The sequence below is a fragment of the Anser anser genome, assembly GCF_964211835.1.
Source record: "Anser anser genome assembly, chromosome: 4".
Classification (NCBI taxonomy): domain Eukaryota; kingdom Metazoa; phylum Chordata; class Aves; order Anseriformes; family Anatidae; genus Anser; species Anser anser.
This window is the reverse complement of record NC_139724.1, coordinates 38926504-38943001: the sequence shown is the minus strand read 5'-3', so window position 1 is coordinate 38943001 and position 16498 is coordinate 38926504. Positions and strand designations below refer to the sequence as shown.

General features: G+C 37.5%; 1 protein-coding gene across 13 annotated transcripts in view; it reads right to left on the bottom strand.

Moving 5' to 3' along the window:
* The window catches only part of LOC310898586 (uncharacterized protein), a 301122-nt gene extending 285026 nt beyond the window's left edge, over nt 1-16096 (bottom strand). For 2 of the 13 annotated variants that reach the window (XR_014583461.1, XR_014583462.1), the window contains exon 1: nt 14863-16095. The gene's annotated coding sequence lies outside the window, so the exon portion shown is untranslated. Of the gene's footprint in view, nt 1-14862 lie in introns of all 13 variants that reach the window. The other 11 variants (XR_014583463.1, XR_014583464.1, XR_014583467.1 and 8 more) reach the window with 8 other exon arrangements.
* Between the last annotated feature and the right edge of the window lie 402 nt (nt 16097-16498).

Below are 16498 nucleotides of genomic sequence, written 5' to 3'. Positions count from 1 at the left end.
ACATTCTTATCCAGTGAGGTGCACTGAGAAAGCTGAAAAACAGACCTCATGAGCTTCCTATGTAATGAAAAGCAAAGTCATGAACTTCCAGTTGCTGGCATGTCATCATGTTACTCTCTTTCTGATAGACTTTACATTCAGCCTGTAATTGTTGCAGTCTTTATGGGCAACATTTGAAAATAATTTCCTTCGAGAAGAGCTTTACCTCAGGTTAAAGAAAAGTCCACTGCCAATTCTGAGCACTTGCATACTGAATGTGGTCATTTCTGTAGCTCAAGAGATTGCATTACAGCCCATAATTCCTTTTTAACCCTGCCAAACACCTGCTGCTATGGTAACATGAGGTATCTGACAATCAGTTCTCTTAGCATTTTCTGCTGTTTCTTTTAACAAGCTTTGCACACCTTTGCACACATCAAGCTTCCTATAAGAACTCAAAAGCTACTTGAAAATATAGATTTAAATTACATCTAGATTTAAAACATTTAAAAAGCTCAAACATGACATGAGTTAGAACCAAATGTTACAAAAAGCAACGCAACTTTCAGATAGAGAATACTTATTTCCAGTGATAAGCGTAATAACTATTTCTTCTCAGCTGGGCAAGAAAGGAAGTTGAAAAGAATTAGATATTAACTGCATATGTTTATATATGTCATTTATTAATATGACTGGAAAATAAAAACATTACCGTAAGTCTTATGAGAATTCTTGCTCATTTTTACTGCTAGCTAAGCATTGTTTATTATTATGGAGTTATGTTTAGAGTGTCTTTTCCTTATATTTTCTTTAGAGAAACAGATACTCTGTTGCTGATTAAATCATTTTCTTCCTTGTTGCAACCCCTTCTCAGTTATTTTTGGAAAGTAATGCGCTCTATCAGTCAGTTGGCTGTTGAACTTTGTGTTTGATTTATAATTTGCATTTGATCATGTTTTCACATTGCAGAGCATTTTGCTTCTTACATTTCTAAAAGCCAAATTCAAGTTTAATTCCATTGATTTTTGTGTGTTTCAACACAGGATCTACATATCACAAAGCAATGAAAATGTCATACTATCCAGATATTTAAATCTTTCATCTGCAAAATCTCTCTGATCCAGGGTAATTTCAGTAATATCACAGGCCAGGTCCCTAGCCAGTAAACCTGTTTAGCCCAGCTTTGCCAGCTTCGTGATACCAGAGAAATGTGAACCCACCCCTAGTCCCAGACTTACTTCACAGAACACTGAGAACATAAAGAAACATCCAGTTTTCAGTTCCCTTAAGGCCTTTCATAATTTGCAACTATTACATCAGAGACCCACTAGAGTCACCCTAGACAAAGTAACTTTTTTATTACAGCACAGCAGGAATGTGAATTGGCTGCTGCTTTTTGTGCTACTGAGACATTTTGAAAAAACTCTTCAAAATAATTTCTCTTCTGAAGTTGCATCATTCAACCCCTACTCATCCACACCAGTCAGCTGGAATTCAGTCTTGCACCACAAATGATGGTGTTTTGGTTGCTTGGTAACCCCAACCTCTTAGTAATTTATTAAGGGCTTGGTGTTGACAGCGAAGAGGTGTATTTTCTAGTTTGTAACATATTTGGGACCATTTCTTTGCAGGCTTTTGCTGCATGCTTATAGTATGTGTTTCTCATTTGTGCAAACAGCAGTACTTCCTTATCCCAGTGTGACAGTTGTTCATCTTCCTGTACAGCTTGCATGAGTAAACTCCTATCTATATTCCTAGTTAGATTTCTGCAGACCATATACAAACATTGAAAAGATATCGTTTGAGGTGAACATGTAAGGGTCAGTAGAGTATGGGTACCTCTTTCAGAAGATGAGAGTTGCCGAAAAGTGATGATTTTTTCCCATTCCTGGCTGTATTGAGTGATAACTCACGTAAATAGAGAAACCTGTTTATCAAATGAACTTCCAACTTTTAGGCCTTCTAAGGTAAAAAATCTACTTGCCATGTGCTGCCAAAATATTTCATTTTCTCATGTAAATAAATCACAATAGCAGTCAACAATCACGGCAAGACTGTATGAACACTGTTCCAAAGATAAGATTAAACAGAAGCAAATGGCTAAACACAACACTAGCATTCCTGTCCAATTATTAAATAACTAATTCATTAAACCACAGAGCCAAATTAGAAAAGCTAGCCATTTGTGTATGCAGACACACTGTAGTTAGGATAATTGGAACCAGCTGTTGTACTGTTTTGCTTCTGAAAGGGATCCAATATTATTTGGAGGCAATGCCACAACATGGAGGCAGACTGCTAAGTGATGATAGTGTTTCTGCTTCCACCCCTCAAGCCCTTTTTCCTCAAGCGGTTTATCCAACAGCTATGATGACTCTAACCCTGTCCAGTTCATCTAGCAATCCTAAAACGGATGGAGTGACTGGACTCAGAATTAGTTGGTGAAAAACAAATAATTGAAACCTCTCCCAGTAATCCATTAGGGATAGAGTTACAATCCCAAAACTTTTCCTCCATTTTCTTAAGCTGTTACATCAAGGAAAAAAAAAAAGGCACCCTTACCTAGAGTAAAAAGGCAAAATAAGATGAAAACAACTTTATTCACATATGTTCCAATTTCTAGTCCCAAATGTTTTCCACAAGGAAGAACAAACTCTTGCAAAATCTCATTTTTAAATTTGGCAATTTAGATATTATTGCAGAGCACACTATGAGAGCTTACATAAATGCAAGCTACAAAGGGTACAGTAAGAATGTCAAATACTGCACATTAAGTAATCTTTTAATCCATTACATATATTTGTGTCAAAAAAAAAAGGAAACTTTAAAAAGCCTATGGTAATAGGCATACTTTTATGAATTAAGTTCTCATTTCCAAAGTAGTGACAGTGAAAGTGTTATTTTAAGTTGCTTATATGCTCAATGTTGATTTAAAAGATGTACCATTTTCTGTCTTTTAATAACAATATTCCTGAGGGGGTGGAAGTCTAGTTTATTTAAAATGGCACAGATCTGCTGTAATGCTGAGATTCAAAGGCATAAAGAGCCTCAAGCATCTCAAGTCTTACAATTCTTTGTTAATATGCTGTAGAAAAAGAGTGGACAGTAAGCACCTGGCTCACTGCCTCAAGCAACAAATTACGATAATGTTGTTGACATTTTTCTACTTTTTAACTCTACTTTTTAAAAGACTCAGAGTGAATAAAAACAAAGAAAAAGCCAATTCTTTTGAGGGGAAAAATGTCTTAAAACTAAGATTATTCTTAAATTTTAGACAAATAGTTTCAATCAAAAATTACTTGTTCATTTTCCTTTTCCCCCCCTTGACTGAGATTTTATTTTCCAGCTTAATCTTTTTTTTTTTTTTAAATCGTCCCTGTCTGTTCTTTTGGTTGACTTTCATCTTGGATAAATGTTTGCAAGAGACTTGGAAGAGATGGACATACTAGCTCTAAACTAGCATGCAATGGTATCAGACTTTGCTCTGCAAAGGCTGATGCTCTATCCCTAAAACTAGAATCATGGCACATTAATGCAGACCTGCATAGCACCTGAGCTGATTACTCCCATTTCAAGTCTGGAACTTAATTCAGGCTTTATGCGGTTTTCAAAAATCAAGCTAGTAACTTGGCACAATGCTGTGGCATCAGCTCAAGTTAATGATAGCTCGGGGATCACTGCTGGAAAGGTAGCACGAGTATTCACATGCGCATACATAGGGAAAGCTCATTGCCACATAACATAGCATTCTGATATACAAGTATTTCATAGCTTATCTAGGGAAACATCATAAACTTTGCTGCAAGTTATATTCCTTTGGTCTTCTAAAGTAAATTCCTCAGGATAGCTAACAAGCTTTTCCCTTGATTAAGGAGCCCATACCCACCCATCTCTTATAACTTAAAACATTCTCCTCTGAATAGATTTAAAAAAGCCGAAAATAGGCAATATTAATACCACTGCATCTTTAGATACAGTCTATTGTCAGGAATATATTGAGTAATGTGTGAGGGTTATCTGAATTATCACCCCAGGCATATAGATGCTTTAAAGAAAGTGACTGTAAATGATCATAATTATATTTTCATCCATATAACTAAACACCCAGACACTGCCAAAGACATTTTCCTCACCACAGGATGTCTCAGGATAATCTGAAGTATATACCAAGAATCAAGACAAATTCCTGTGCTACTGTAAAACATACAACTCAGCAATTCAGAGCAGACACCTCACTAACATTGCAATTAATCTTCCAATTTCCTTACTTCCTATTTTCTGAGAAGTATGAAAATAACATGGTTGAATACCTGTAGCTTGTAAATATTCCCATCAAAACAAGACATCCTTTCTTGTAAATGTAAACAAGATACATGAGCCAGACTTTAAAGGTAATGTTAAAGAGTCTCAAGCCATATAAAATTAAAAGAAAAAATACCAGCAAAGTAGATATATTTAATCCATTTTAGAAATTAGAATTAAGCATGACAAAGGGATCGAATCATTGAAATTCTGTATCAATATCACCTTCCTAATTTTGAAGAGCAGCACTGCTACGCTCTAAGAGCAAGCCAAGAAACATTCCAATTCAGTCATCACAAAATAAGACTGACACTTTCCACCTAGGAAGAATAAAAGTACTTGTCATTTAATAAGTCCTGAATATGCTGATTCTGGTCTGACTCAGCTACAGTAGTCATACTTTTGAAAAAAACAGTTGTGCTCCCCACCCTGTCCTGCACATCTTTCAGAGATAGGGAAGAATCATCCCACCCGTTGCCTGTTGCCACAGCCACAGCCCAGGAGTCCAGCACAGAGAGCAATCATTTCCCACCACTGCTGCAAGCACTGCAGCTGGGGGGTGTCTTTTCCACCACTGCATTCTTTACCTAAGTGTATAAAACAAGCTTTCTGAACACTATATTTCTTATAGAAAGAACTGCCTCATATCTTAGGCATCTGACTTTAAAGGGTTGTCAAACTCTTGGAGAGGTAGGCAATAATCAAAAAGTGTTTAAATCACTGTAGTTATGTACTACAGACATTTCATGCCACTTTTTCCATTTATTTTTAAATCGTGACACATTTGTATTCTCCCCGGGTGGAGAACTTGCATTTCATTTTAAGATTTTAAGTTAGGTATCTACCAAGAACTGCTTGGTATACAGGGAAGAGCAACGTAATATACATCATTGGTCTAAACTGAAGAGCACACACGTCAGACTATTCTAGAAACAAACCTGGATGAGAAAAAACAATTCCTTAAATTAATATTTCTTACAAGCAAATAAATATATTTTGCAATGAACTGAAAATAAAGATTCTATTGAACCAGTATGCAAAAGGAAAAAAGCAATGTAGAATGAAACTAAGTTTTCGCTAAGTTTTCTGTGAAATCTTTGAGCAAAGGAAAGTAAAGACTTTGAGACACTAAAAAGATGACTGTACTAAGTTCTTCTACTGTTTGTTGTCCATAGGCATTGCAATTTTTCATACTTAGTAAGTTAAAATAAGTTTTAGTGAGAACTCTCATGTAGGAAAAATACCCCCAAATTCCGAGGATCCTCTAGCCCAGGCTCTTGCTGCTGAACATCTAGTGCTTTAAGATAAAATTATGAAACTCCCTTCTACGAAGATCACACAACTGGAAAGAGTTCTTTGAAAATCTTGGATATATACATTTTATAAAACTAGCATTATTCTTATAAAACTATGTATAAACTTCAATAAATACTCTACCAATACTTTAGATATTGCATGAAATACAGACATGTACACTGAGTCTGAAGATGTCTATCTTACCCCATTTGTTCGTCTTCTGGGAAGGAGAAGATAAGTAAATACTAGATCCATTTTTTCTGTGCCACTGACTTTGAAACATATGATGATGGTCTGCAAAGGATCTTACATACATGGATTACAAAACTGGATCATTTTCCACATGTGAACAAAGATCATGATCTCAAGTGAGAGCATTTACTTGAAGTTTCTCTACTTTCAGACACATAAATCCCTGTCTTTACTTTCAGGTTTTGAATATTTATTTTTTTTTAATTAGTATCATTTATTTATTTAAAACCTAAACACTACTTCTTTGATACTGAAAACTGGTTTCGCTAAACAGAAGATATTCAATCTGCTTATCATTCTGGTTTTGGCTAGGATAGAGTTAATTTTCCTCCTAGTAGCTGGTATGGTGCTGTGTTTTGGATTTAGTACGAGAATAATGTCGATAACACACTGATGTTTTAATTGTTGCAGAGCTGTACTTACACTAAACCAAGGACTTCTCAGCTTCTCACCCTGTCCTGCCAGCGGGCAGGCTGGGGGTGCAGCAGGAGCTGGGAGGGGCAGAACCAGGACAGCTTACCCAAATTGGCTAAAGTGATATTCTATGCCATAAGATATCATACTGAACAATTAATATGGGGTGGCTGGCCAGGGTAGGGGGGGACCACTGCTCAGGATGGGCATCTGTCAGCAGGTGGTGAGCAATTGCATTGTACATCACTTATTTTGTACACAGTAGTAGTACTATTATCATTCCAATTATTTTCCTTCCTTTCCTGTCTTAATAAACTGTCTATCTCAGCTCACAAACGTTCATTTTTTTTCCCCCAATTCTCTCCCACATCCTACTGGGCAGGGAGGGTGAGTTGTGTTGTGCTTAGCTGCCAGCCAGGTTAAACCACGACATTTATATTTAATAGAGGAAAAGGAAATGCTTTTCTAATTTTCTTATTTTGCTGAAAGCAGTTTATGGGAAAAAAGCTTTAAAGTTACTCAAACTGAAAATCTGATTTACATAGCTTGTACGCAAATGTATTGAGTTGATGTAAGAAGGAATCTTTTATAAGATTTCAAAGCCTGTTTATGTGTTTGCCATGTTGCAGAAAAAGAATTTAAATTATCTTTGGTAATGACCATTTATTTTTTATTTCATTTCAGAAGCTATTTTAAATTCATGTTACCGGTTTACAGCATGGATTTATTCTTTATTAGTCTAAAATTGCAAGGTTTTCATATCTCATTTTGTTAAGAACATGTATGCAATCACTGCTGATTGAATCAGCCCATCACATTACATATGTTTACCTGATACTAAATTGCCAGACACAGAAAACTTACTCCAAAGCATACAGTGCTAGCATTCAGTTAAGCAGGCATGTGGTTACAGAGAAAGCAAACAGTCAGAAACAGTGTGCACAACTTAATTAGATAACCCCCAGAACTTGCATTTGTCATTTGAAAGCTTGAGCAAAGGCCATGACCAACAGGGTGCCTAAAAAGGAGAATAAGGGGTTGTGACATTTTCTTATGCTCAAAGAGAAGGAAGCTCCCCAAAGGTCTCCTGTAGCAGGAAGAGACTAGAAGTTCCTTTTAACCCTGTAAATGAGGCAGCCGATTTGGACATGTGTTTGAGATTAGAGCAGGCTGTGGTACATTCCTACCTCAGCAAGAAAGAGTGAATACAACTGCTTTCTCCTGTTTCTGAATGATCTCTCTTTACAAGAATCTTTGGGTGTTTTTCAAGATTTAGGAACTGCCAATTTAAGATTTCCACATGCAAATCTCAAAACAAGTGTAAACAGCTTGTAAATACTTTCCCCTTCCCTCTTAACCATCCTGTGCATTAGTTCTGTAACCTGAGGTCAGTCTTTGTCTAATGTTATTCAAGTATATAGTGAGAGGTCTCAAAGCAGCTAGTTGGTTTCCCTAGTTTTGTGAGGGATTTTTCTTTGTATAAGAGTAACCTAGGAGCTTCTGTATCTTTGGAGGCAAGGCTACAGCCTAGAACATCAATGCTTTTTCCATTCAGCAATACTACTGTCAGAATGGACAGTAACTTATCCCCCAATCTTGAGAAACAGGAAGAAAATGATGGAAAGAAGGTATCGAAGAAATAGGTATATGTGTTTAGAGTGACTCCCCAAGTTGTACAGCAGGTCATCTAGTAAACTGGATATATAGATTCAGATTTGACACCCAAACTAGTCCTCTATTCACCAAATAGGCCCGACTTTCCTGTATTTAATGTATTCTTTCCAAATGACCACCTAATGGAGCTTAAGAACATAGTGTGAAGTTTAAACAGCAGCCTTTTACACTTCCGGATAAAAGAAATGAAATGTGGTAAGCACTGGAGCTTCTGAATGAAGTAGCTCCATAGAGGTAAGGCTGCTGCTGTTCCAGTCAGTAACGAGGCTGAGCATGTGTTCCCAATAAATACATACATAAACACATTTACAACACATGCATATACACACCACCAATTACACAGATTAACAAAAATTCAGCACTCACACAAACACAAACAGCACCAATGGCCTCATCCTGCTCCCCCCCTCTGGGGGGGGTGGTCAGGTTGAAGGTCACACATGTGGATCCCTCCAGCCTCTGGACTTAGTCTACTTCATCCATCCAGTAGCTGTCTCTGGATCCCCCTGTCTCTCAGCTAATGGCCAGCAGGACTAGGGAAGTGATTGTCCCCTTGTATGTGGCACTGGTGAGACCACACCTCAAATACAGCGTTCAGTTTTGGGCCCCTCACTACGAGGATAGTGAGGTGCTCAAGCATGTGCATAGAAAACAGTAAAGCTGGTGAAGAGACATTATTAGGAGCAATTAAGGCAACTGGGTTTGTTTAGTCTGGAAAAGAGAAGGCTGATAGGAAACCTCATTTCTCAGCAAGTATCTGGAAGGATGTTGTCAGCTTTTTCTCAGGTAAAAAGTGCAAGGACACAAGGAAATGGTCTCACGTTGTACCAGGAGAGATTTAGAGTGGACATTAGGAAGAACTTCTTCACAGAGAAGTTGGACAAACATTGGAATGGGCTGTCCAGGGAAGTAGCAGAGCCCCCATCCCTGGAGGTATTTGAAACACGTGGATGTGTCACTAAGGGACATGGTTTAATGAAGGGACTCAGTAGGCCTGCTCCATTGCTTAGTCACCCACAGAGTAAAAAGGCCTATCAAACACCTGTGACTCATGATCTCACCCCAATATTTTTCTCTTGCATCTCATGATGAGTCCCACACCCCTTTCAGGCAACATCCCCTCAGCCTGAAAGTGGCTTTAGAAAGCCTTTCCTTCAATGATGGACACCGCTCTCAGATCATGTAGCTGATAAGGACAGCTGCAGGAGGAGGCAGGCCAGGGTGCCTATCTGCCATGGTTATTGGGGTTCCCCCACCTGCCTTTGTTTTTCTGCACTCCTTTATGTGTAGAAGCTGGCCTTTAGTCACATGATCCAACAGTAATTGCTTGTGAAGGAAACAATTTGCAAGAGAAATCCAATTACCAGGTCATGATTAGAGTTTTAAGATGGTTTCATTAGTGGACTGAGAGACCATGAAGTTACTCCACATGGAAGTCAAATAATGAATCAGGAAAGCTATCCATACCACAGATTCAATTCAAGATGATCCTGAGCATACCAAAATAAAGTGAGTTTGTGACACTGCATACTCTCTGAACCATGGAAGTAATCGCATTGCAAAGTATTTGTAATCATTTTTGGACACTTAAATTTTGTAGAAAGCAAATTAGTTACAGTTGTAGAGAAAAATTGAAATGTCAACAATGCAAGCTTTTTGTTGATTGCAAAAGACATTTTCCATCTGGTCATAACCATGAGAATATCCTGAAGTGACCTGCATACACCAGGGCTCAGCTGAACTGAATGATAATGTAATCCTGCAAAAGTCTCCAAAGAGGGAGAATGGCCTTTCCATTTAGTAAATAACAAAACTTCCAATGACTCATTTGGCAGGACTGGTCTCAAAGTGATCCAGCATGGTTGCTTTTGATAGGTAAACACAGAAATGCACACAAAAACTACAGACTACATACTTGAGATGCAAGTAAGTGGCATTGATTGACATTCTATCCATAAATATTTAAAATTTACAGTCAGACTGCAGCTAAGATAAAACGATACAGTAAAACAGTTAATGAAAAAGATATTCCACAACTGCAAGGAGAATGAGGAAGAGAATCAGAGTACAGTTGCAATATTACCAATATCCATTTTTCCCCTCATTATCACTCAAATTACATGAAATCACAGTATATTGCCTCCTACAACATACACGCAGTAAAAGCAAATTACAATAAGTCTTTATAAAAATGCTCGTAAACACACTTGCAACTCTCTAAATGGATCTTGTAATAGATACCAAAAACGGGTATGAAAACCATGCCATCAGCTATTGCACAAATGGACTGTAATATGGGCTAAATTAACCATAATATAACAGGTATTTAGATATTAAAATGAGGAAAATGATTATTAATTACTGTAAATAATAAGACTGTAAATCTCACTAATAACCATGTAGTCAGCTACACTTTTTTTTATTCAGCTACACTCTTTTTATTCATCTCATGCAACAGCCTGAATAAGATTTTACATTATTCAGATCCAGCTTGTTCATTTCCTTGCCCATACCTAATTTCTCCAATTTGTTAAGTTATTTTCTAAGAAGTCCTTTCTAGCTGCGTATAGTGAACACAGCAGATGGTTTAGAACACACTGGTTTAGAACAGGAAGAAACAGTAGATTTCTTTCCACCATCAACAATTCATGGCTACTTTCCAAGTATAAAACGTACAGATGTGTCTCTGATGTTCACTTGAATGCAGTATTTTCTTTCAAGTTATTTTCCACTAAAGTACTGAGTTCCATGCTTTTAAATGTAGTTCTTTTCCACAGTTATTTCAGAAAATGCATGTTCAGAGGCTTAAAATACCCATAATTTCATGGGTTAACTCCACTGTGTTGAAGGCTGAATCATACCAGAGACATTATCTCATATGCATTGCTTGCTTACATACACTTCACTAAAGAAACAGGAGTCAAGAAAAAAAATCTGGCCCTCCAGTGAGATAGGTTGTGTGTCATCCAGGAAAAAGGGAAAAAATAAATTGACTATCAAAATTTTTATATCAACTATTATTACATTATTTTAATGAATTGTTAATTGCTAAGTGATAGATCATCCCTCCAGGCCTAGCCTTTGGATGTAGGACATGTGCACTGCATCTAAGAGAAAAGGAAAACAGCACCTAATGGTCAGGTCAGTCAAGCAATGTACCTCTGGGGACTCCCTTGTTTCAGAAGCATCAGAAGAAACATAGCAACACTTTCTGCAGTAGTGCTTTTTGGAATCCAACATATTTCCATCTACATGGGCTGATGTACAAAGGTGAAATATTTCCTGCTTTTCCTCCTGCCTTTTCTTAAGAAGAATCCAAGAATTTGATGTTACCAATACCCATGTCAGGTCCCAGAGCTTAAGGTCTGGATAATTCTTCTACGGCTGCATGGAGGGAGATTTTCTCCTCTCTTCTTTTTTTCCCTTCAGAGTCACAGTAAAGTTCTAAATTCATAACTAGAACATAATTCACACAGCAATTTACATGCAACAAGAGATTATGTGGCCTCACTCTGGAATGCTGTATTACAAAGGAAGCTTCTATAGTTATTTAAAGCAAGCAAGCCTTTCCCCAGCTATTAAAGAAATTTAATCTTCTTATCCCTATATGGAAGCAGTCTTTGTTTATATTGAAATCCCCTTGCTATGTTCTATCCCACCACCATTTAAGTTTTTGTTCTTTTTTGCTTTGGCAAAGAAATTGTGAAGGAATGTGAAAAACTTATTAGGTGTTTATTATCAATTACCAGATAATGAAAACCAGTGAAGTTAATGCTAAAAGCTTCCCTACATTTTAGGTTAGATTTTCATTTTCCCATGGGAAACCCAGTAAGAGTAGGACAAAGAGGAAACAATCTGCAATATTTCTCAGATTGTTGCAGTAATGCTGACAGAGGGAGAGAGTTGTTTTTCACTCCCCTCACAGGGCAATCAGGGAACATGACCTCTGCATCCTGCAACCTGTACCACCATCACAGAGAATCAGGTGTTCTCTTCAGGACAAGTTCAAGCTTACAGGGCTTCCTCCACCAGCTGGTACCAAATATTCATATATGCCACAGTCACTAAGTCCAAAGTGCTTGTGAACAGCCATATAGATACAGATATATCATGAAGTTAAAAATAAAAGGATGACACAAAATATCTTTCATTTGAAAGTTTTAATTTTTTTTAATATTAAATAGTTATAATCCAAGAATCCCATGTAAGAGATGACTATGTTTGGGAGTTTTATGTCACATAGAAAAAGTAGCAGAGAAACCAAGTTCAAGCTTGACTCACATGGACACCTTTATACACACTGAAGTGGAAATCTGATACTAACTGTTAGGCATGCTGAGGGATACATTGGCAACATTAAACTGTTATGACATCGTGTGGACATTTTATTTCACAATCCAAGGTTTTTTGAACACAGTTGAGTTTCCTGATGGGAAAGTGTCTCGAAGGCATATTTTTACTTTCTAGAAGTTTTACTATTTGCAGCAATAAACATTTTAGCTTGCTATCCAAACAGTATGTTATTTGTAGAGGTGGTAATAAGTCCAAATGTATTCCTTCTGTAACCCCAACCAGGGCAACAGGATTTCAATAAGGAAGAAACAGCAGAACAGAAACTTAATTTCAGTTTAGTTCTACAATGCTCACTAATGTCCTGTAGCCGTATCTTTTACATTCAGCAAGACTAAAAGAAATCTACTTGAGACCCAGACCTTGTGATGCAAAACAGACTTTATGGAAATCTAACTTAAGAGGGATATGTTGCCAGCTCATTTTCACAGCATTCCCCTTCAGCTTGGAAGAACAGGGGAAGAGTGAGAATTTGGATACACTGAAAAGATCAGAGCGGCTTATGAATCTGAAGTCTAACAATTTTGTCTGCAAGTCTGCTTAGACAGAAAAAGCAGTCAAGATCATAAGTTTCATAACGCTCTTGAAAAGAACAGGTGAATAGCAAAGTCTGACCACACACTAACAGACACCTCTGCAACAGCTCAAAGTGAATGCATTTACTTCAAAGTCAGAGCACTGAAACAAGAGTTGCCATAATAATTATTTCAACACAAGTTCATCCATCTGTTAACTTGTCTTTTTACTTTAGCCATGTGGATCGGCCATGGTCCCTACTACTTCAGACACATTTTCTGCATCACAGATTTTTCTTTTCTCTAGTGTATATGAACCAGAAGAAGAAATATCCCATTTATCATCAACTCTTCCACCTCTATTCCCTTTCATAACTAGGGATAGCAAGAACAAGGTAAATCTTCCACACCAGTTCCTGGACTTCTAACTGTGGTAGAAATGAGACAACACTTACAAATGGTCAAAAAAGAAATGGCCAACAAAAAAATGGGCAACAAGATATTTCAGAAAACACTTTTAATAAATTCAACCCACAAGTGATCAGGGACTGAGAGGAGACAGTTGCAATCAAATTCAGTGCAAGTATACAACCATACGAATAGAGTTAACCATAAGTCCATATCCACATTCATATCCACATCCGGTGTTATTGCCTTGGAGACAAAGTGTCACAAGCCATCATCAAAAATAAAATGCTACCCCAAATTTCTCAGGTCTGCAAGTCATTAAGAAGTGATCTTTCATCACAGGTTTCCTCAGTTTGTTGACATAACCTACACTTTTTTTTTTTTGGCCCCTTATTCCAGTCTCTACAGTTCAGAAAACGCCTCTGCTGTGCTTTGTAGCCTGATCAACCATTAATCAAGGTAACTAATATCAGAAATAAGTCAGGAAACCATCTCTGTGCTAGACTTCTTAAGAACTGCCTGATTTCAATTTGATAAAGAAGAGAAAAAGTCTGACTGATCTCCTTGGTCTAAACATACCTCCTCCCATCCCTCATAACAAGGGTATCTCTTTGCCTGTCTTCATCAGCCATGACTGACTACCTCTTCATCGCCCACGTGGATTGGAAGAAAGATTGCTTAAGTACCATCTAAACAGAGCTGAATGATAACAAGAAAAAAAAGAAAAGCAGATATCTAGGGGAAAGCTTAAGGCAATTAAGTGACTGTAGGTGGGGGCTTTCTGCGAGTTTGGTTAACTTAAAAGGCTACAATATCAGACTTCTGAGGGAGTGGGAGAAATCACATCCCTTGTGGGCAGCGCAGAGAAGCTGGAAATATCAGGAACCAAAGCTGCAGTAGGAGGCCAACACTTGGGTTGGTGTGATCAAAGACACAGGGTTCCCACTGCAAGCACCCTGACAGGAAACAGCTGGGGCTGAGAACACTGCTAGAGGAAGGCTGCTCACAATAAGGAGATCAAGGGACTTGTTTCATAGACTCTGGGGAGCCTTCTGTGCTTATTAGGGAAGAGGAAACGTATCAGACACTCTCCATCAGTATCAGTGGTTCGTTACATTTGTTATCAGTGGCTTTATTTCCACTTCTATCTATGTGGTTTTCTTCAAGACAGCTAATTTAAACTTTGACCTTTTTTTGGCTCCATTTTTGCACAGGGCAAAGTCATCCATCACTAAATTTCTTAAGGAGATGCTTTTGCATTCACCTGGAAAACTTCCTCAGTTCTCATGCATTAAGCTTTATATTTTACAAGTGACAATACTGTCTTTCTTCCTTCTTTGACTCAAGTTTTATAGAGTCATTAATAACAGCATTTTTGATGCATTTGGCACCTGTAGTCTCTGGCACAAGGACAAGTAGAGGGTAGCAAGTTTGACCACTTCCAGGGATTTAAGGCACCTATTTTTTTGTGGTTTTTTTTGTTTGTTTGTTTGTTTAAGACCACAGCCTCAATGCTCCACTTCTAAAGCCTGTTCTTACTCTCCAGAGAAATTCCAGTTTCTGAGCATCTTTCCTACCCTCCAAGAGATGGGACATTTTATGAAGGCAGACAGTAGCAACCGAGCCCCTACAGTTCCCACACATGCAATGAAGGATCAAGGAAAACACCTACCTGTTTTCTAGGGTTCACAAGCACAGGGCTTTTCCCCAGGGGCAGCTAGGGCACCCCAGCAACTGCAGCAGGTCCTACCAACCTTCTGGCAAGTGTCAAACAAAGGCAAGAAAACAGGGCCTGACCAACACCCAGGGGGGTGGAAAAAAATAATAATAACAACAAAAAAAAAGGAACTGTTCAAGGAAAGGACTGGATATCAGCACAGCACCAGCACAACCCAGGAAAAGAGCAAATGCTCCGGAGATGAGGTTAAATGCGTCCCCAGCCCTGTGGGCAGGGCTGTGGGTGGGGGCCCAGGTGAGACATATTAGTGCGCTTGGGGCCCTAGTACTTGCAAGTTTAAAAGGAAATTTGGTGTTGGGATTCATAGTTTGTGCTGTGTCTGGAAAAATGTACTCTGAGTAAACTAGAAGCATTGGTGTGAACTTTTAACCGGTAACAAGTACTGGGAAAGGGACCTGTAAAACTTCTGAGACACAGGAGGTTCAAAACCAAAGTGAAGAAGCAATGAGTCAGAAGATTAGATTAAAATGAAAATGAAACAAAAAGAAAAAACTACCAGATAATATCATGCCTTACATATCATCCACAATTTGACTCTTCCCAAACAATCAATGCTATTTTCCTAATAGCTTATATACATGTAAAGTCCTAAGATAGACATGAGGTAGATGAAGTCCCGCATTTTTATTAGGATTTTTTTTTCCTCAGATTTTATACACAGTGATCATATGAATATTGAAGATTTTGAAATGATGTAATCAAATATGGACTATTGTAAATTGTGAAACCACTTGCTTTCCTTACTGTGTTCTTAACGAACAGCTTCAGCTTTGGTTCTTAAATCACAATGGAATTCAAAAAATGCAGCGAGACATTGAAATGTCAGATATAGATAACCCCATTGGGTTCAGTTGGGTGAATTAGTCTTTAAAATTGTATTTCCATATACTTGAAAATGTTTGCACTACAACTCAGAATAAACTACATCATTTGGGGATTTAAAAAAAAAAAATCCCATTTCCACGTGTATCTCTAAAGGCAATGGTTCAGCTAGACAATATGGTGTTTGGTTTTTTTTGGATTAACAAGGTACTTCTAATGACTTTAACAAGGTACTCTACTGACTTTTGTCCATGCAAAGTGCCATGGTGTTCAAACAGCATTTCAGACATTTCAAACACAACTTCTTGCTCCAAAACTAGGTACACCTCTATATTGTAGATATTTATTAAAAGTAGTATTCATAAAGAGTGACAAGTTACAAAATATGAGCCTCCTCAGCTCTGGCAAACTTAAAAAGATTACATAGTTTTATTTAAAAGCAATAATAAAATGAAAATATTCATCTAAGTCTTTATTTACTTTTGATTTCTTTCAAATCTGAGGTAAAATACAGATTTAATTTCAAAGGAATGTATTTTATATAAACTTCCATAGCTGTCAGACACATTTAATTAATTACATACAATTATATAAAAGAAATTAAGTTCTCTAGCAGCTTTGGGGGCTAGTTTAGATCTCAAGATAAGCAAATAATAGCTGAAAATAAAAAGGAATGTTGACTCTTTTTCCATCCTTCATTGTCAAATTAACAGGAGTACTGATTTTTGGATAGTTTAGGGATCTTTAT